Raw genomic sequence first — 17,730 nt, forward strand, 5'->3', positions numbered from 1 at the left:
AACCTGCTGACTTTGGTGGGATAGGCAGATTTATTTATGTGTATGGGGTGCCACAACCCTCCCCTTATGACAAATGTTGAGGAAGAGAAGGCTTGGGTAGGTTGGAATTTAACATGAGCAATTTTTTATGCCTATGGTGGTGTCAGGGGGAATAGCTGTTGGCTGAAATATTGTCTGACTGTCAGCTATGATGATGTCAGAAGACACATGACATCATAGACACCACATGACATGCAAGTTCTAAACCAGAATCATCTTGGTTCATTTCAGCTTGAAGAGGACACATCCACATCCAGTGTGAAGCATTTGAAGATAACAAGCCCAGAGAACTAGCTCTTCACTCAGGTCTGTAAGAATGTAAGCTCTGGGGAACAGGGCATGTACTGTATATTAGATTGTAAGCTCTGAGGAGCAGGACATGTACTGTATATAAGATTGTAAGCTCTGAGGAGCAGGATGTCTATTGTTGTATTAGACTGTAAGATCCGAGGAGCAGGACATGTGTTGTATATGAGATTGTAAGCTCTTAGGAGCAGACCTTGTATTGCATATTAGACTGTAAGCTCTTAGGATCAGGGCATGTACTGTATATAAGATTGTAAGCTCTGAGGAGCAGTGTTTCTATTGTTCTATTAGACTGTAAGATCCGAGGAGCAGAAAATGAATTGTATATTAGACTGTAAGCTATTAGGAGCAGAGTTTGTATTGCATATTAGATTGTAAGCTCTTAGGATCAGGGCATGTACTGTATATTAGATTGTAAGCTTTGAGGAGCAGGTTGTCTCTTTCTTTCCAGGGTCAGCTCTCCGGAGCTTTATATTACATACATATATACAGCAATATGCAGCAGGACAGATGTAATCCAGGGAATTATCCGATCGCCACATCTGGGGTCAGGAAGGAATTTTTTCCCCCCTGAGGTAGAAATCTCCCGGGGGTTTGTTCGCCTTCCTCTGGATCTTTGGATCCGGTGGCTCTCATCTCAGGACTGTGGTGGACTGGTCTGAATGACCGCAGCAAGTTCTGTGGTCTCCACCGGTCCTGGCCTGAGAGTCACTGTGATCCCTGTTTATTTTATTAAAGGGTCAGTAATATTTTATTACAATGTTGCTTATTGCTATTCCAATAAAAATAAAAATAAATAAAAAGATTTATTGTGGTGTTTGTTTTTTTTAATCTGGATTTGTCCTTACACAATGACCACGATGAGGCTGATTGTTGGCGCTCAGTGTTTTAGTACTAGTCATAGCTGCTAATCCAGTAAATAATAAAGCACATCATCTCCTAAACACATGGCAGCAGCTGCTACAGGACCATAGAGCTATAGAAGACTCCATTATAATAAAGCACATCATCTCCTAAACACATGGCGGCAGCTGCTGCAGGACCAGGAACTACATGGGAATTCATTACAATAAAGTACATTATCTTCTAAACACATGGCGGCAGCTGCAGGACATTAAGTATAGGGGACTCCTTTATAATAAAGTGTATCTCCTCCTAAACACATGGTGGCAGCAGCTGCAGGATCAGGAACTAAAGGGAAATCCATTACAATAAAATGTATTCTGTCATAAACACATGGCGGCAGCTTCTACAGGATCACGAACTATAGGGGGCTCCATTATAATAAAGTGTATCATCTTCTAAACACATGGCAGCAGTTGCTGCAGGACAAGGAACTATAAAGGACTCCATTATAATAAATTGCATCTTCTCCCAAACACATGGCAGCAATTGCTGCAGGACCAGGAACTATAGGGGACTCCATTATAATAAAGTGTATTATCTCCTAAACTCATGGCAGCAGTTGCTGCAGGATAAGCTGTGCTCTCCACCATTCACCTCCACTTGTCATACCGCCTTACCCTCGGCCGCGGTCACCGACCCGAGAGCACCGAATCCTCCATACTGTAATTGATCTCCCCTGTAGGCCCATCTGCCCAACAGGAGCCCCATGCACAAGCTTACCGAACCTCCTGAGATGCACACTCCACCTTGGCATGCACCTATTAAACTTATCATTGCCTTCCAGGATCCTCCATTACCACGCCACGAACGACCATAGGAGACACCTCACCTATGGGAGTCCTGCCTCACCCAAAGAGCCGTCTCCAGACCCTCCTGAATCCCTAAGGCCCACATATCAATTCCCACCTCGTTCAGGTGAACACCATCAGACCTAAGGAACTGAGGCGATGCTGCCTCCAGCTCCCGATGCCGCACCACAATTCCACCATGACGTCTCACAAAGCGCCCAACCTCCCTATTAAGCTTAGCCCGGGCCCTGTTAAGACGGTCCACCGACCTCGCAAAACGCCACACCCTCCGAGCTACCACCTCGGACCAGACAACCAACACACCCGGAATGTCAGACCATAAACGCAGTAGATCCAACTTCATATCCCGGATCACCTCCCTAGTACTGCGAACACCCAGATCATTTCCCCCAACATGCAATACAACAATATCAGGTGACCTCTCCAACGAGACTGAAGAATGAAATTCCGGAAGCACCCTACCCCACAAAAGGCTCCGTATGCCAATCCAGCGCACTTGCAGGTCAGCCGGGTCAAACCCCAATTGCCGTCCGTTCCTCCGCACGTCCGCCCGTAATGCTCCCCAGTACACGTAGGAATGCCTGAAGATCCATGCCATACAAGCCGACCCTGTAAACACATAAAATCAAAATCCAACTCACTAATCAACTTAACAAAAATTCCGTATAAACAATTGAACTTTGTTCCCCTTGGCACTCACAACATATGAGGACGAACATACGATTGATAACACCTAGATTCCCACCGGCCAATCCGCTTAATGTCCTCCTCCCCCAGGCCCTATCTGGCCGCCTCCGTTGCCGCCCCAATCCTAAAGGAATGAGATGCAAAGTCCTGCGCCGGATAACCCGCTGCAACCAAACACTTCCGAAAAACCGCAACAAATTGATACCGCGACAATGCCGACCCATCCACATGCATCAACAACGAACCCACCACATCCGACCTAACCGCCAACAACTCCTCCACACACCTGACCGGACACAAAACCGACCCAAGCAACGGGCGCAGTATAATAACCACCCCTTTGCCCTCCTGATCCGTTTTAGACCTGCGCAATACACAACGCAAACATCCCCCAGAAAAACACACATCCTGCCGCAACAAACCGCCCCCACACGATCGACTTCCCGACACCAATTCAGACACCCTGAAGGCCCCGAAAAAGGCCAGGGAAAAAGCAGCCCTAAACAAACAAACCTCATAAGGCGTCAAACACACCACACAAACTGTCTCCCACAACGACTGCAACACTGCCCACGAAACTGGCCTACGAGTGTCTGGCCGAGCGGCACTTCGCCTATAACCCTTCAAAGCCTGCCGTATCAGAAAACATTTAGACACATCCACAAGCCCCCGCAACCGCAACCAAAAGGTGACAGCCGCCACCCGCTTGGAAACCCCCGAAACAGACACCCCCGAACTATAAGACAAACCGATAAAATATACTAACAACATCTGAAAGTCCTCCACTACCTCACAACTCCCCACCTGATCCATCAACTGCTCCCACTGGGACCACACCGAAGAAAACGCCAACCACGTACTCCTACTCACGGACCGGAAAATCAACTCAGAGGAAACCCAAAGGCCACGTTCCAGAGCCACTGAAGACATGGTAGACCCAACTCGTCCGCATCCGGCACCAGCCCGCTAAAACGATCCCACTGAAAACGAGAGAGTGAATCAGCGATGTCATTATCAACACCCGGGATATGCACAGCCACAAAACAGGAATTCAACCATAAACCTCTAAGAACTAAATGGCGAAGCAAGCGCAACACCGGGGGAGAATTAGCAGACTGACTGTTAATCGCCTGAACCACCCCCATGTTGTCACAGCAAAATCTCACTCTTTTATTCCTGAGCACATCCCCCCACAACTCAACAGACAAAACAATTGGAAACAATTCCAACAAAACCAAATTCCTCAAAAACCCCGCTTCCACCCGAACATCCGGCCAGGCACCTGCACTCCACTGCCCCGCACAAAAGGCCCCGTAACCACAAGACCCGACGCATCCGTACACAGCTCCAAATCAACACTGGCAACAGGCGCCCCCATCCACACCGAACGCCCATTAAATTCCCCCAAAAAATGCTCCCACACCAGAAAGTCATCCCGAACCTCAGACGATAATCTCAAAAAATGGAAAGGCCTCTGCACCCCTGCCGTCGCCATGGCCAAGCGCCTGCAGAAAACCCAACCCATTGGCAGAATTCTACACGCAAAATTCAGCTTCCCTAAAACAGACTGCACCTGTCGCAATTGCACCTTTTCCTTTGCCTTCCTCAAGAAAGTAATATCAGCGCGCAAATCCGCCACCTTTTCCTCCGGCAACCGACACTCCATGGCCACACTATCAATCACTATACCCAAAAATTTTACAGAAGTCGCTGGACCCTCCGTCATTTCCGGCGCCAAAGGGACCCCCAATCGACCAGCTATGCTCTCCATTGTGTGCAACAATATCGAACAAACTCGCGACCCAGCAGGTCCCATAAACAAAAAATCGTCACGATAATGTAAAACGGAAGTCCAACCCGCCTCCTGCTTCACCACCCACTCCAGGAAAGACGCAAAACTTCTCAAACAAAGAACATGAGATTGCACAACCCATCGGCAAACAACAATCAACATTAAAACTACCCTCCTACTTAAATACCAACAAATGACAACTATCCGGATGAATGGGTAATAAACGGAAGGCAGCCTCTATATCCGTCTTCGCCAACAAAGCCCCCTTTCCAAAATGAAGCATACGAAACCGAACAAAGCTCCTCAGCAATACCATCGTTAACAGAACTACCCTCAGGAAACGACAAGTGGTGTATGAGCCTAAACTTGCCCGCCTCCTTTTTAGGAACCAAGCCCAAAGGTGAAACCCACAAACCCGACAACGGGAATTCCGCAAACGGGCCAGCGACCCGCCCCGCCGCGACCTCCTTACCAATCTTCTCCGCTACCACGTCCGGCCTACGCAAAGCCGATGCAAGGTTACGGGGAGCCACCACCGGACTAACCGGAAAACACGGGATCCGAAAACCTTCCCTAAAACCAACGAACAACAATGCCGCTGCAGCCCTATCTGGGTACCTCTCTAACCACGGCACCATCTCTTTCACCTTCACCGGCGTCACCTCTCTTCTGCGCCCCATCAACTCCTTTACCTCGCCCACGCTTGAAACACCGTGACAGACTGTGAGCCCCACCACATCCGGAACATTCATGCTTGAACCGGCAGTCAGCGAGGTATCTGCAATAACCCTCATTGAACTGCCAGCAGCAACCCTTTTTCTGCCCGCTACCAGGCTCGGACGCCGAGGAAGACCCGGCCGCCCCACGAAAGGACTGATGACCCACCTTTTGAGCGGCCATAAGCCGCATCCAAAGACCGATATCTTTATGATCCCAACGAATACCCGCCAGGACCGCCTTTCGCTGACGAAATTGTTCGTCGTACCTCAGCCATGCCACACCGTCATAAGTCCTGTAAGCCTCACCAATGGCATCCATGTAACAGAAAAGAGCGGAACAATGTTCCGGCGCTTTCTCACCCACCACACTTGCCAGAATGGCAAAAGCCTGCAGCCAATTCAAATACATCCGCGGTATCAACCGATACCGACGCTTCTCTTCCTCTTCTTTTTTGGACTTATCAGGCTTAACCCTATCCAAATTAAACTTTTCCAACTGGAGCAATGAGAATATCTCCACGTACTCGTCCCTCCAAATCTTCTCCCTAACCTCCGCCTTCAAATGAGCCCCCAGCGGCCCCTCAAAGCAGACGTAAACCTCACCCCTAGCCGCGTCCGCCAACCGCACCTCGTCCACAACCTTACCTTTCCCACCAACACCGACCGACACTTCCCCAGCCACCGGAACCACCAAATCCGCCCCAACGCTACTCACGCCGGCCCCGCCAGACTGACACCCCATACCGCCGGACGTTACCGGAGCCCACACTGCCGTCGGCAACTCCCGAACACCCAACCCCAATCTGGATAAAAGCAACACCATCCCCTCCAGCAATTCCTGCACCAACCCCTGGCCCTGCAAAACACCACCCCCCACCACTTGCTCAACAGGAGCCCATTGCTGACCCGAAGGTCCCTCACCTGATCAGCCCTGAGGTATCCGCCCAGCAGCTGCGGTCCGCCCAGATGCTCCTGCCATCGATGGTCCGCTCAGCGGCGGCGCCGCCGGACCGGCTCCATCCTCGTCCATCCGCCCATCGTCCGCTTCCCAGTCGTCCAGACTCACTTCGCCGTCCTCCACCTCCACATCCGCCAGCCGTCCAGGCCCACCGCTAGGCGGCCGCTGCACCTCGTCGCCCCCGGCAACCGACGCCACCCGGCTCCGTCCAGGCTCACCGGCAGGAGAACCGGCAGCCGCCACACAAATAGATCCTTCCCTGGCGTCGTCCTGTACTGCAGTGCCTCGTGATGCATCTCCCACAGCCAGAGCATCCTCATGCTCCACCCACTCCGCCCACTTCTCACAGAAGAATGCCGCCGGCCCCGAGCCGCGGCGCAACCCACTCAACCGCTGGCGACAGTCCCAGATCCAGGCCCCCACCTCCAGGCTGTGGGGCCGCACGTTCATCCCCCAACCTCGGCCGACTCTCCGCCCGCTCCACAGGTAAGGGACGACGTCTGGCTCGCTCACCCTCAGATAAGGCCTCCAGGGGAGGCGCCGCTCCGCCATACCTCCCCCCACGCTGCGAATAGGACGAGGCGACGGGTGCAACCCGGTCCTCTCCCGCTGATGCCCGGCGCCGACCAGGATTCCTCCCACTGCGGCGGCAAGGCACCGGACTCACTGCCCCTGTTGGGGCTCCTTAAGCGCCGCCGCACCCGTGGGGTAGCCTCAGGGCTCAGTCTCTCAGGGGGTACAGACCTCCTAGCCCTGGGCCTCGCAACAGGGGCGGCCGGTGTGGGAACCGGACCCGACAAAACAGCCTGCAGACTCTGCTGTAACCAGTCGGCCCCATGTCTCTCCGCCGCCATCCTCACTGCCCCCAATAACTCCTCCAAAGCCGCCATTAGACTCACAGAGCTCGCCAGACACGGCAAAAAACTTTCTCCTTCTTCCCACGAGCGCCATCTGCCAAACTCCGCCCCCACTCCCCTCATATACTGCCCGGGAACCATGACCATGACCCTGACCCTCACCTAAACCTTAACCCTCAACTGCCTAACTTCCACCCAAGTCACACAGCACTATGCTAAGGCTGCGCCTAGCTCCGTTGCTCACATTTTATTGCTTTAAAGAATAAAGGCTATCACATTTTTATTGCAAACTAGACGTCTCTCCTTGTTTTGGATTATACTCAGTGCCTGGTTCCAGGCTGATCCGTGCCTCCCCAAGTGAGTGCAGGTGAGCTGAGCCCTTTACTGCCGATGAATTTCATTGCATAAACATAGCACCATATCCATATACAGTACCAGAACCAAGATACACATATAAGGCACCAGTTCAAAGTTAATGCATAAATACAGCACCAGAGTCAAGCTCATTATAATTATAATTTTGTGATTGTTGAATTCATTCCTCTCAGTGCCCATACAATTATTGTTTTATTTCCAAAGGGGTGGGGTAGGGAAGTGTTTGGTGCTTACAGCACTATACCTTGCATATCATGCTTTTCATTGTTTTTACCCCATATTGTCTGATTAATTAAAACACTTTTGATAATTTGGAGTCCATTTCTTTATGGCCTATACGCATTGGGGGAGAAATATCAAAACTGGTATAAAGGAAAACTGGCTTAGTTGCCCATAGGAACCAATCAGATTCCACCTTTTGTTTTTTAGAGCTCCTTTGGGAAATGAAAAGTAGAATCTGATTGGTTGCTATGGGCTACTAAGGTTGTTTTCCTTTATTCCATGTTTTATAAATCTCCCCCATTGTCTGTTGTAGTCTTGTAATAAGAGTAAAATAATCACAGCCCCCCCCCCCCACCATGTTATAATTTGTTTAACTCTTGAAAACAATGCATAAAACAACTGTGAGTTATGATGATATCACAAGACATATGACATCATAGACATTGCATGATGTCACAATTGGTGCAGAATGTCCAAAGTTCTAAACCAGAACCATTTTGTGTCACATGAGCTTGACAGGTTGAAGTGGACACGTTCAGGTATGTAGCTCTTCCCTCCGTGCTGAGACCTTCATACATCGTGTAGTTAGAGGCTGTGTTGTGAAATACCACACAATTAACAAGGGTGTAAGTAGGGGGCTGCTAATGAAACATGTGTACTGGGTGCTGAGTGCCAAGTGATGCGCCAACATGCCACTTTTCCTTGGCCAGGCTGTTAAGAAACTGGGCTAGGTCAGAAAATTTAACGCTCTGGTAAAAGTAAGTCTTCAGCTCTACCATTTATCCCCCCACCCCCTAGAAATCTCGACAACAAACCCTGTGGGACATATTTCTTGCTGTGACTGTCAGGACAAATCTTTAAAGGGAAGACATTTTTAAGAAATGTTCACAAACCTTATTTTATGGAAAATGTGCACATCTGGGCATTATGCTTTATCCCTCCTAAAGGCACCTGGACAACCCCTATATGAGAACTCCCTGGCAACCACTGGGACCCTGTTGTCTCCCCAGTACACAGGTGGTATGTTAATGGCCCATTTTCAAACGTATGGTCATCTGGAGCATGAGCTGCTCTTTGAAGTGTGTCGATACTCTGGCTGAGTGGGGTCCCAGACTGTAATATGGTTTTATATAGGTGCAGTCCTAGGAAGATTTTCCTGGAATTGTTCCTTCTACAGATCTGTGACGTGGATCATGTTCATGCAGGTTTAATGGCGCAGATCTCCGCTGTATCATTATCATTCTGTAAATCTATATTATGGGGACTTGTTTGTGGTCTTTTTTAGAGTCTTAGGGGGCCATAAACGTTAGATTAATGTCATCTGAGCTGAACCTGCTGACTTTGGTGGGATAGGCAGATTTTTTTATGTGTATTGGGTGCCACAACCCTCCCCTTATGACAAATGTTGAGGAAGAGAAGGCTTGGGTAGGTTGGAATTTAACATGACCAATTTTGTATGCCTATGGGGGTGTCAGGGGGAATAGCTGTTGGCTGAAATATTGTCTGACTGACAGCTATGATGATGTCAGAAGACACATGACATCATAGACACCACATGACATGCAAGTTCTAAACCAGAATCATCTTGGTTCATTTCAGCTTGAAGAGGACACATCCACATCCAGTGTGAAGCATTTGAAGAGAACAAGCCCAGGAATGTAGCTCTTCACTCAGGTCTGTAAGATTGTAAGCTCTGGGGAACAGGGCATGTACTGTATATTAGATTGTAAGCTCTGAGGAGCAGGACATGTACTGTATATAAGATTGTAAGCTCTGAGGAGCAGGATGTCTATTGTTGTATTAGACTGTAAGATCCGAGGAGCAGGACATGTGTTGTATATTAGATTGTAAGCTCTTAGGAGCAGACCTTGTATTGCATATTAGACTGTAAGCTCTTAGGATCAGGGCATATACTGTATATAAGATTGTAAGCTCTGAGGAGCAGGGTTTCTATTGTTCTATTAGACTGTAAGATCCGAGGAGCAGAAAGTGAATTGTATATTAGACTGTAAGCTATTAGGAGCAGAGCTTGTATTGCATATTAGATTGTAAGCTCTTAGGATCAGGGCATGTACTGTATATTAGATTGTAAGCTTTGAGGAGCAGGTTGTCTCTTTCTTTCCAGGGTCAGCTCTCCGGAGCTTTATATTACATACATATATATATAGCAATATGCAGCAGGACAGATGTAATCCAGGGAATTATCCGATCGCCACATCTGGGGTCAGGAAGGAATTTTTTCCCCCCCTGAGCTAGAAATCTCCGGGGGGTTTGTTCGCCTTCCTCTGGATCTTTGGATCCGGTGGCTCTCATCTCAGGGCAGTGGTGGACTGGTCTCAATGACCGCAGCAAGTTCTGTGGTCTCCACCGGTCCTGGCCTGAGAGTCACTGTGATCCCTGTTTATTTTATTAAAGGGCCAGTAATATTTTATTACAATGTTGCTTATTGCTATTCCAATAAAAATATAAATAAATAAAAAGATATATTGTGGTGTTTGTTTTTTTTAATCTGGATTTGTCCTTACACAATGACCACGATGAGGCTGATTGTTGCCGCTCAGTGTTTTAGTACTAGTCATAGCTGCTAATCCAGTAAATAATAAAGAACATCATCTCCAAAACACATGGCGGCAGCTGCTACAGGACCATAGAGCTATAGAAGACTCCATTATAATAAAGTTTATCATCTCCTAAACACATGGCGGCAGCTGCTGCAGGACCAGGAACTACATGGGAATTCATTACAATAAAGTACATTATCTTCTAAACACATGGCGGCAGCTGCAGAACCATGAAGTATAGGGGACTCCTTTATAATAAAGTGTATCTCCTCCTAAACACATGGTGGCAGCAGCTGCAGGATCAGGAACTACAGGGAAATCCATTACAATAAAATGTATTCTGTCATAAACACATGGCGGCAGCTTCTACAGGATCACGAACTATAGGGGGCTCCATTATAATAAAGTGTATCATCTTCTAAACACATGGCAGCAGATGCTGCAGGACCAGGAACTATAAAGGACTCCATTATAATAAATTGCATCTTCTCCCAAACACATGGCAGCAGTTGCTGCAGGACCAGGGACTATAGGGGACTCCATTATAATAAAGTGTATTATCTCCTAAACACATGGCGGCAGCTTCTACAGGATCACGAACTATAGGGGACTCCATTATAGTAGAGTGGTACAGTACCTGCACTGTCTGTAATAGGTGCTCCCAGGTTTTGGTATCTCTGCCGCCATAACCACTGCACACACTGTTCTCAGCCAGGCTACGCCCTTTCACGTGACACACAATATTGCACAAAGCACTGCTTACAGGCTGTAGGCTGGTCTTTATTATAGGCCTATCTCTTATACAGGCCTTAGCTGCTTGCAGGATGCAAGGACTAGGTAGATTCTCTCTACCCCTTAGGCCCCTTTCACACGGGCGAGAATTCCCTGCGGGTTTAATGCGTGAGGTGAACGCATTGCACCTGCACTGAATCCGGACCCACTCACTCCAATGGGGCTGTGCACATGAGCGGTGATTTTCACGCATCACTTGTGCGTTGCGTGAAAATCGCAGCATGCTCTATATTGTGCATTTTTCACGCAAAGCAGGCACCATAGAAGTGAATCGGGCTGCGTGAAAATTGCAAGAATCCGCAAGCAAGTGCGGATACGGTGTGAATTTCACGCATGGTTGCTAGGTGACGATCGGGATGGGGACCCGATCTTTATTTTTTTCCCTTATCACATGGTGATAAGGGAAAATAATTGCATTCTTAATACAGAATGCTAAGTAAATTAGGGATGGAGGGGTTAAAAAAATAATCATTAAACTCACCTCATCCACTTGTTTGCAAAGCCCGGCTCATTTTCTTTCTTCTTCTTTTAGGACCAGGGAGGAAAAGGACCTTTGGTGATGTCACTGTGCTCATCACATAGTCCATCACAGTCCATCACCATGGTGATTGACCATGTGATGAGCGTAGTGACGCCACCAAAGGTCCTTTTCCTCCCAGGTCCTCAAAGAAGAAAGAAGACGAGCCGGGCTGCGCAAACAAGTGGATGAGGTTGAGTTTAATTTAAATTGAAAAAAATGTAACCCCTCCATCCCTAATTTACTTAGCATTCTGTATTAAAAATGCTATTATTTTCCCTTATAAATAATAAAATCTACACAACACCTAACCGAAACCTGAACTTCTGTGAAGAAGTCCGGGTTCAGGTCTGGGTACCAAAAAAATGCAGATTTTTCTAACGCGCGTGCAAAATGCTTTAAAAGGCTTTGCACTCGCGTGAAAAAATTGTGCATTTTCCCGCAACGCACCCGCATCGGGCAGTAATGCAGATATGGTGAACCTGGGAGAGACGGTCACAGGGGGATACTCGTGCAGCAGGTGGCAGCAGAAATAGGAGTGGTCTTTTTGATTGGTGTGATTTACATAATAGGGCATGGCTATCTATATAAGATACCATAGTAGCGGTAACATACCAATCTCATTACATGAGTAAGGGTCACACTTTAAGATCCCAAACGTGTAGACGCTAACGCTGTGTGTCTATACTGTGTCATTGGATATTTTATTGCTTTAAAGAATAAAGGCTATCACTTTTTTATTGCAAACTAGACGTCTCTCCTTGTTTTGGATTATACTCAGTGCCTGGTTCCAGGCTGATCCGTGCCTCCCCAAGTGAGTGCAGGTGAGCTGAGCCCTTTACTGCCGGTGAATTTCATTGCATAAACATAGCACCATATCCATATACAGTACCAGAACCAAGATACACATATAAGGCACCAGTTCAAAGTTAATGCATAAATACAGCACCAGAGCCAAGCTCATAACAATCGCCTACCAGATTGTGCAATGTAATACAGGCTTAAGAGAATTCAAAAATCACAAAATTATAGTAATAGTGTATACCAATGCCATAAATACAGTATATAATCCCTTTACATAAACCAGTGACCACTATATCCAGCACAATACAACACCGAATAACCAAAACTACATGTATTAATAACAAACACTAGCCTACAAGCGAGGACACATAATATACTTAAGTGTATGAGATGTAACACATTATCTATTATTTATGTAATTTATAAAAAGCACATGCTCTTCCATCGGCTATCTTGCCTGAGCTGTTCTTAACAGCATTTACAAAGCATTCAAAAATTGCTTTACGGCAGCCCCATGGTCCATAGACACAATGATCAGGAGGGAACCTCATTGACTTATATGGGAGATGCTCTGTGACCTGTGCATTGTACAAGTATTAAGGCTGATGTCAGCCTGTATTTGTGGGCAGGGCGTCAGTACCCTATACATACCTGTTAATCCCTTCCCTCCAGTGGTGTGTCTCACTTACTTTGTAGGAGGAGCCACATCTAGCTGCCAAGCAAGCTGCACGTCCGTTTTTTCCAGCTTCACGTCGGTTTGTTCAAGTGCGATTCGCTACACAGCGCCACGATATCAAAAGAGGTCGTTCGGTTACACGTAAGTTCTTGGAGCATGAGCTCCCGCCTACTTACGGCTACGGGCAGTAGCACTCCTCCACGAAGGTTCTGCGGTTCAAGGTGGAACGCATCAGCTTCCGCCCGCCCTCCTCAGGCACCTCCAGCCGAGCACCGATCGCAACACCTCCCACACACGTCCGTCCACTCCAGGATCGCACTTGGGGATCGCACATCCCAATCCTAGCAGGGTCCCAGGCACGGGGGTCCCCCTTCCCCTCCCTGCAGCGGCTATGAGCGCGCCACATGCCCACTCAGACATAACCACCCCAGTTAAAAAAAAAAAAGGGGATAATAAAATCATTGCCCCAGCAGAGACGCTATATAGCAGAGGCAGCACAGGTGGGAAGCAGTGGGCATTGTTGCCGGCGTTACGCCAAGCAGCGGCAGCCCAGCTTCCAGCCTGTGTCAGGGGCAATTTTTGGTGTGCGTATTTACATATATTAATCAACAGCACAGGGACCAGTAAGTTACTTGGTCCCTGCAGGTCAGAATTGTTTCACGGCATGGAGGCAGGAATTCACACTGCCACCAGGTGTCAGGGGTCCAAAATTGCACGTGGCAGGCTCCCTTTTTCCAAACGCAAGTTTGGCTGGGATGATTCGTCAGCGGCGCGCGATCAGATCAGTTCAGTTAGCACAAATACCGCGTACTTAAACTATCTGTCGCCTGGACCACTCAGGCCAAGTTCTATGTTGTAAGTCACCTGGATCGTCCAGGCCGTGTTTAACCACCTCAGCCCCCAGTGCTTAAACACCCTGAAAGACCAGGCCACTTTTTACACTTCTGACCTACACTACTTTCACCATTTATTGCTCGGTCATGCAACTTACCACCCAAATGAATTTTACCTCCTTTTCTTCTCACTAATAGAGCTTTCATTTGGTGGTATTTCATTGCTGCTGACATTTTTACTTTTTTTGTTATTAATCGAAATTTAACGATTTTTTTGCAAAAAAATGACATTTTTCACTTTCAGTTGTAAAATTTTGCAAAAAAAAACGACATCCATATAGAAATTTTGCTCTAAATTTATAGTTCTACATGTCTTTGATAAAAAAAAAATGTTTGGGTAAAAAAAAAATGGTTTGGGTAAAAGTTATAGCGTTTACAAACTATGGTACAAAAATGTGAATTTCCGCTTTTTGAAGCAGCTCTGACTTTCTGAGCACCTGTCATGTTTCCTGAGGTTCTACAATGCCCAGACAGTACAAACACCCCACAAATGACCCCATTTCTGAAAGTACACACCCTAAGGTATTCGCTGATGGGCATAGTGAGTTCATAGAACTTTTTATTTTTTGTCACAAGTTAGCGGAAAATGATGATTTTTTTTTTTTTTTTTTTTTTTCTTACAAAGTCTCATATTCCACTAACTTGTGACAAAAAATAAAAAGTTCTATGAACTCACTATGCCCATCAGCGAATACCTTGGGGTCTCTTCTTTCCAAAATGGGGTCACTTGTGGGGTAGTTATACTGCCCTGGCATTCTAGGGGCCCAAATGTGTGGTAAAGAGTTTGAAATCAAATTCAGTAAAAAATGACGAGTGAAATCCGAAAGGTGCTCTTTGGAATATGGGCCCCTTTGCCCACCTAGGCTGCAAAAAAGTGTCACACATCTGGTATCCCCGTACTCAAGAGAAGTTGAGGAATGTGTTTTGGGGTGTCTTTTTACATATACCCATGCTGGGTGAGATAAATATCTTGGTCAAATGACAACTTTGTATAAAAAAATGGGAAAAGTTGTCTTTTGCCAAGATATTTCTCTCACCCAGCATGGGTATATGTAAAAAGACACCCCAAAACACATTCCCCACCTTCTCCTGAGTACGGAGATACCAGATGTGTGACACTTTTTTGCAGCCTAGGTGGGCAAAGGGGCCCATATTCCAAAGAGCACCTTTCGGATTTCACTCATCATTTTTTACAGAATTTGATTTCTAACTCCTTACCACACATTTGGGCCCCTAGAATGCCAGGGCAGTATAACTACCCCACAAGTGACCCCATTTTGGAAAGAAGACACCCCAAGCTATTCCGTGAGGGGCATGGCGAGTTCCTAGAATTTTTTATTTTTTGTCACAAGTTAGTGGAAAATGATGATTTTTTTTTTTTTTTTTTTTTTCATACAAAGTCTCATATTCCACTAACTTGTGACAAAAAATAAAAACTTCCATGAACTCACTATGCCCATCAGCGAATACCTTGGGGTCTCTTCTTTCCAAAATGGGGTCACTTGTGGGGTAGTTATACTGCCCTGGCATTCTAGGGGCCCAAATGTGTGGTAAGGAGTTTGAAATCAAATTCTGTAAAAAATGACGAGTGAAATCCGAAAGGTGCTCTTTGGAATATGGGCCCCTTTGCCCACCTAGGCTGCAAAAAAGTGTCACACATCTGGTATCCCCGTACTCAGGAGAAGTTGAGGAATGTGTTTTGGGGTGTCTTTTTACATATACCCATGCTGGGTGAGATAAATATCTTGGTCAAATGACAACTTTGTATAAAAAAATGGGAAAAGTTGTCTTTTGCCAAGATATTTCTCTCACCCAGCATGGGTATATGTAAAATGACACCCCAAAACACATTCCCCACCTTCTCCTGAGTACGGAGATACCAGATGTGTGACACTTTTTTGCAGCCTAGGTGGGCAAAGGGGCCCATATTCCAAAGAGCACCTTTCGGATTTCACTCGTCATTTTTAACAGAATTTGATTTCAAACTCCTTACCACACATTTGGGCCCCTAGAATGCCAGGGCAGTATAACTACCCCACAAGTGACCCCATTTTGGAAAGAAGACACCCCAAGCTATTCCGTGAGGGGCATGGCGAGTTCCTAGAATTTTTTATTTTTTGTCACAAGTTAGTGGAAAATGATGATTTTTTTTTTTTTTTTTTTTTTCATACAAAGTCTCATATTCCACTAACTTGTGACAAAAAATAAAAACTTCCATGAACTCACTATGCCCATCAGCGAATACCTTGGGGTCTCTTCTTTCCAAAATGGGGTCACTTGTGGGGTAGTTATACTGCCCTGGCATTCTAGGGGCCCAAATGTGTGGTAAGGAGTTTGAAATCAAATTCTGTAAAAAATGACGAGTGAAATCCGAAAGGTGCTCTTTGGAATATGGGCCCCTTTGCCCACCTAGGCTGCAAAAAAGTGTCACACATGTGGTATTGCCGTACTCAGGAGAAGTTGAGGAATGTGTTTTGGGGTGTCTTTTTACATATACCCATGCTGGGTGAGATAAATATCTTGGTCAAATGACAACTTTGTATAAAAAAATGGGAAAAGTTGTCTTTTGCCAAGATATTTCTCTCACCCAGCATGGGTATATATAAAATGACACCCCAAAACACATTCCCCACCTTCTCCTGAGTACGGAGATACCAGATGTGTGACACTTTTTTGCAGCCTAGGTGGGCAAAGGGGCCCATATTCCAAAGAGCACCTTTTGGATTTCACAGGTCATTTTTTACTGAATTTGATTTCAAACTCCTTACCACACATTTGGGCCCCTAGAATGCCAGGGCAGTATAACTACCCCACAAGTGACCCCATTTTGGAAAGAAGAGACCCCAAGGTATTCGCTGATGGGCATAGTGAGTTCATGGAAATTTTTTTTTTTTGTCACAAGTTAGTGGAATAGGAGACTTTGTATGAAAAAAAAAAAAAAAAAAAAAATCATCATTTTCCACTAACTTGTGACAAAAAATAAAAAATTCTAGGAACTTGCCATGCCCCTCACGGAATACCTTGGGGTGTCTTCTTTCCAAAATGGGGTCACTTGTGGGGCAGTTATACTGCCCTGGCATTTTCCAGGGGCCCTAATGTCTGGTAAGTAGGTAAATGACCTGTGAAATCTGAAAGGTGCTCTTTGGAATGTGGGCCCCTTTGCCCAGCTAGGCTGCAAAAAAGTGTCACACATCTGGTATCTCCGTACTCAGAAGAAGGTAAGGAATGTGTTTTGGGGTGTCATTTTACATATACCCATGCTGGGTGAGAGAAATATCTTGGCAAAAGACAACTTTTCCCATTTTTTTTATACAAAGTTGGCATTTGACCAAGATATTTATCTCACCCAGCATGGGTATATGTAAAATGACACCCCAAAACATATTCCCCAACTTCTGCTGAATACGGAGATACCACATGTGTGACACTTTTTTGCAGCCTAGGTGGGCAAAGGGGCCCAAATTCCTTTTAGGAGGGCATTTTTAGACATTTGGATACCAGACTTCTTCTCACGCTTTGGGGCCCCTAAAATGCCAGGGCAGTATAAATACCCCACATGTGACCCCATTTTGGAAAGAAGACACCCCAAGGTATTCAATGAGGGGCATGGCGAGTTCATTGAAAAAAAAAAATTTTGGCACAAGTTAGCGGAAATTGATTTTTTGGATTTTGTTCTCACAAAGTCTCCCTTTCCGCTAACTTGGGACAAAAATTTCAATCTTTCATGGACTCAATATGCCCCTCAGCAAATACCTTGGGGTGTCTTCTTTCCAAAATGGTGTTATTTGTGGGGTGTTTGTACTGCCCTGGCATTTGA

The 17,730-nt window shown here is 46.4% G+C and overlaps 1 long non-coding RNA gene across 1 annotated transcript in view; it reads left to right on the top strand.

The window, feature by feature from the left end:
* Window positions 1-10,046: 10,046 nt before the first annotated feature.
* LOC121004608 overlaps window positions 10,047-17,730 on the top strand; it is an 18,788-nt gene continuing 11,104 nt past the window's right edge. Inside the window, exons 1-2 of the long non-coding RNA XR_005779795.1 lie at window positions 10,047-10,060; window positions 13,516-13,520. This is a non-coding gene — a long non-coding RNA (uncharacterized LOC121004608). The remainder of the gene's footprint in view (window positions 10,061-13,515; window positions 13,521-17,730) is intronic.

Source organism: Bufo bufo, chromosome 6, assembly GCF_905171765.1.
Source record: "Bufo bufo chromosome 6, aBufBuf1.1, whole genome shotgun sequence".
In the NCBI taxonomy this organism is placed as follows: Eukaryota; Metazoa; Chordata; class Amphibia; order Anura; family Bufonidae; genus Bufo; species Bufo bufo.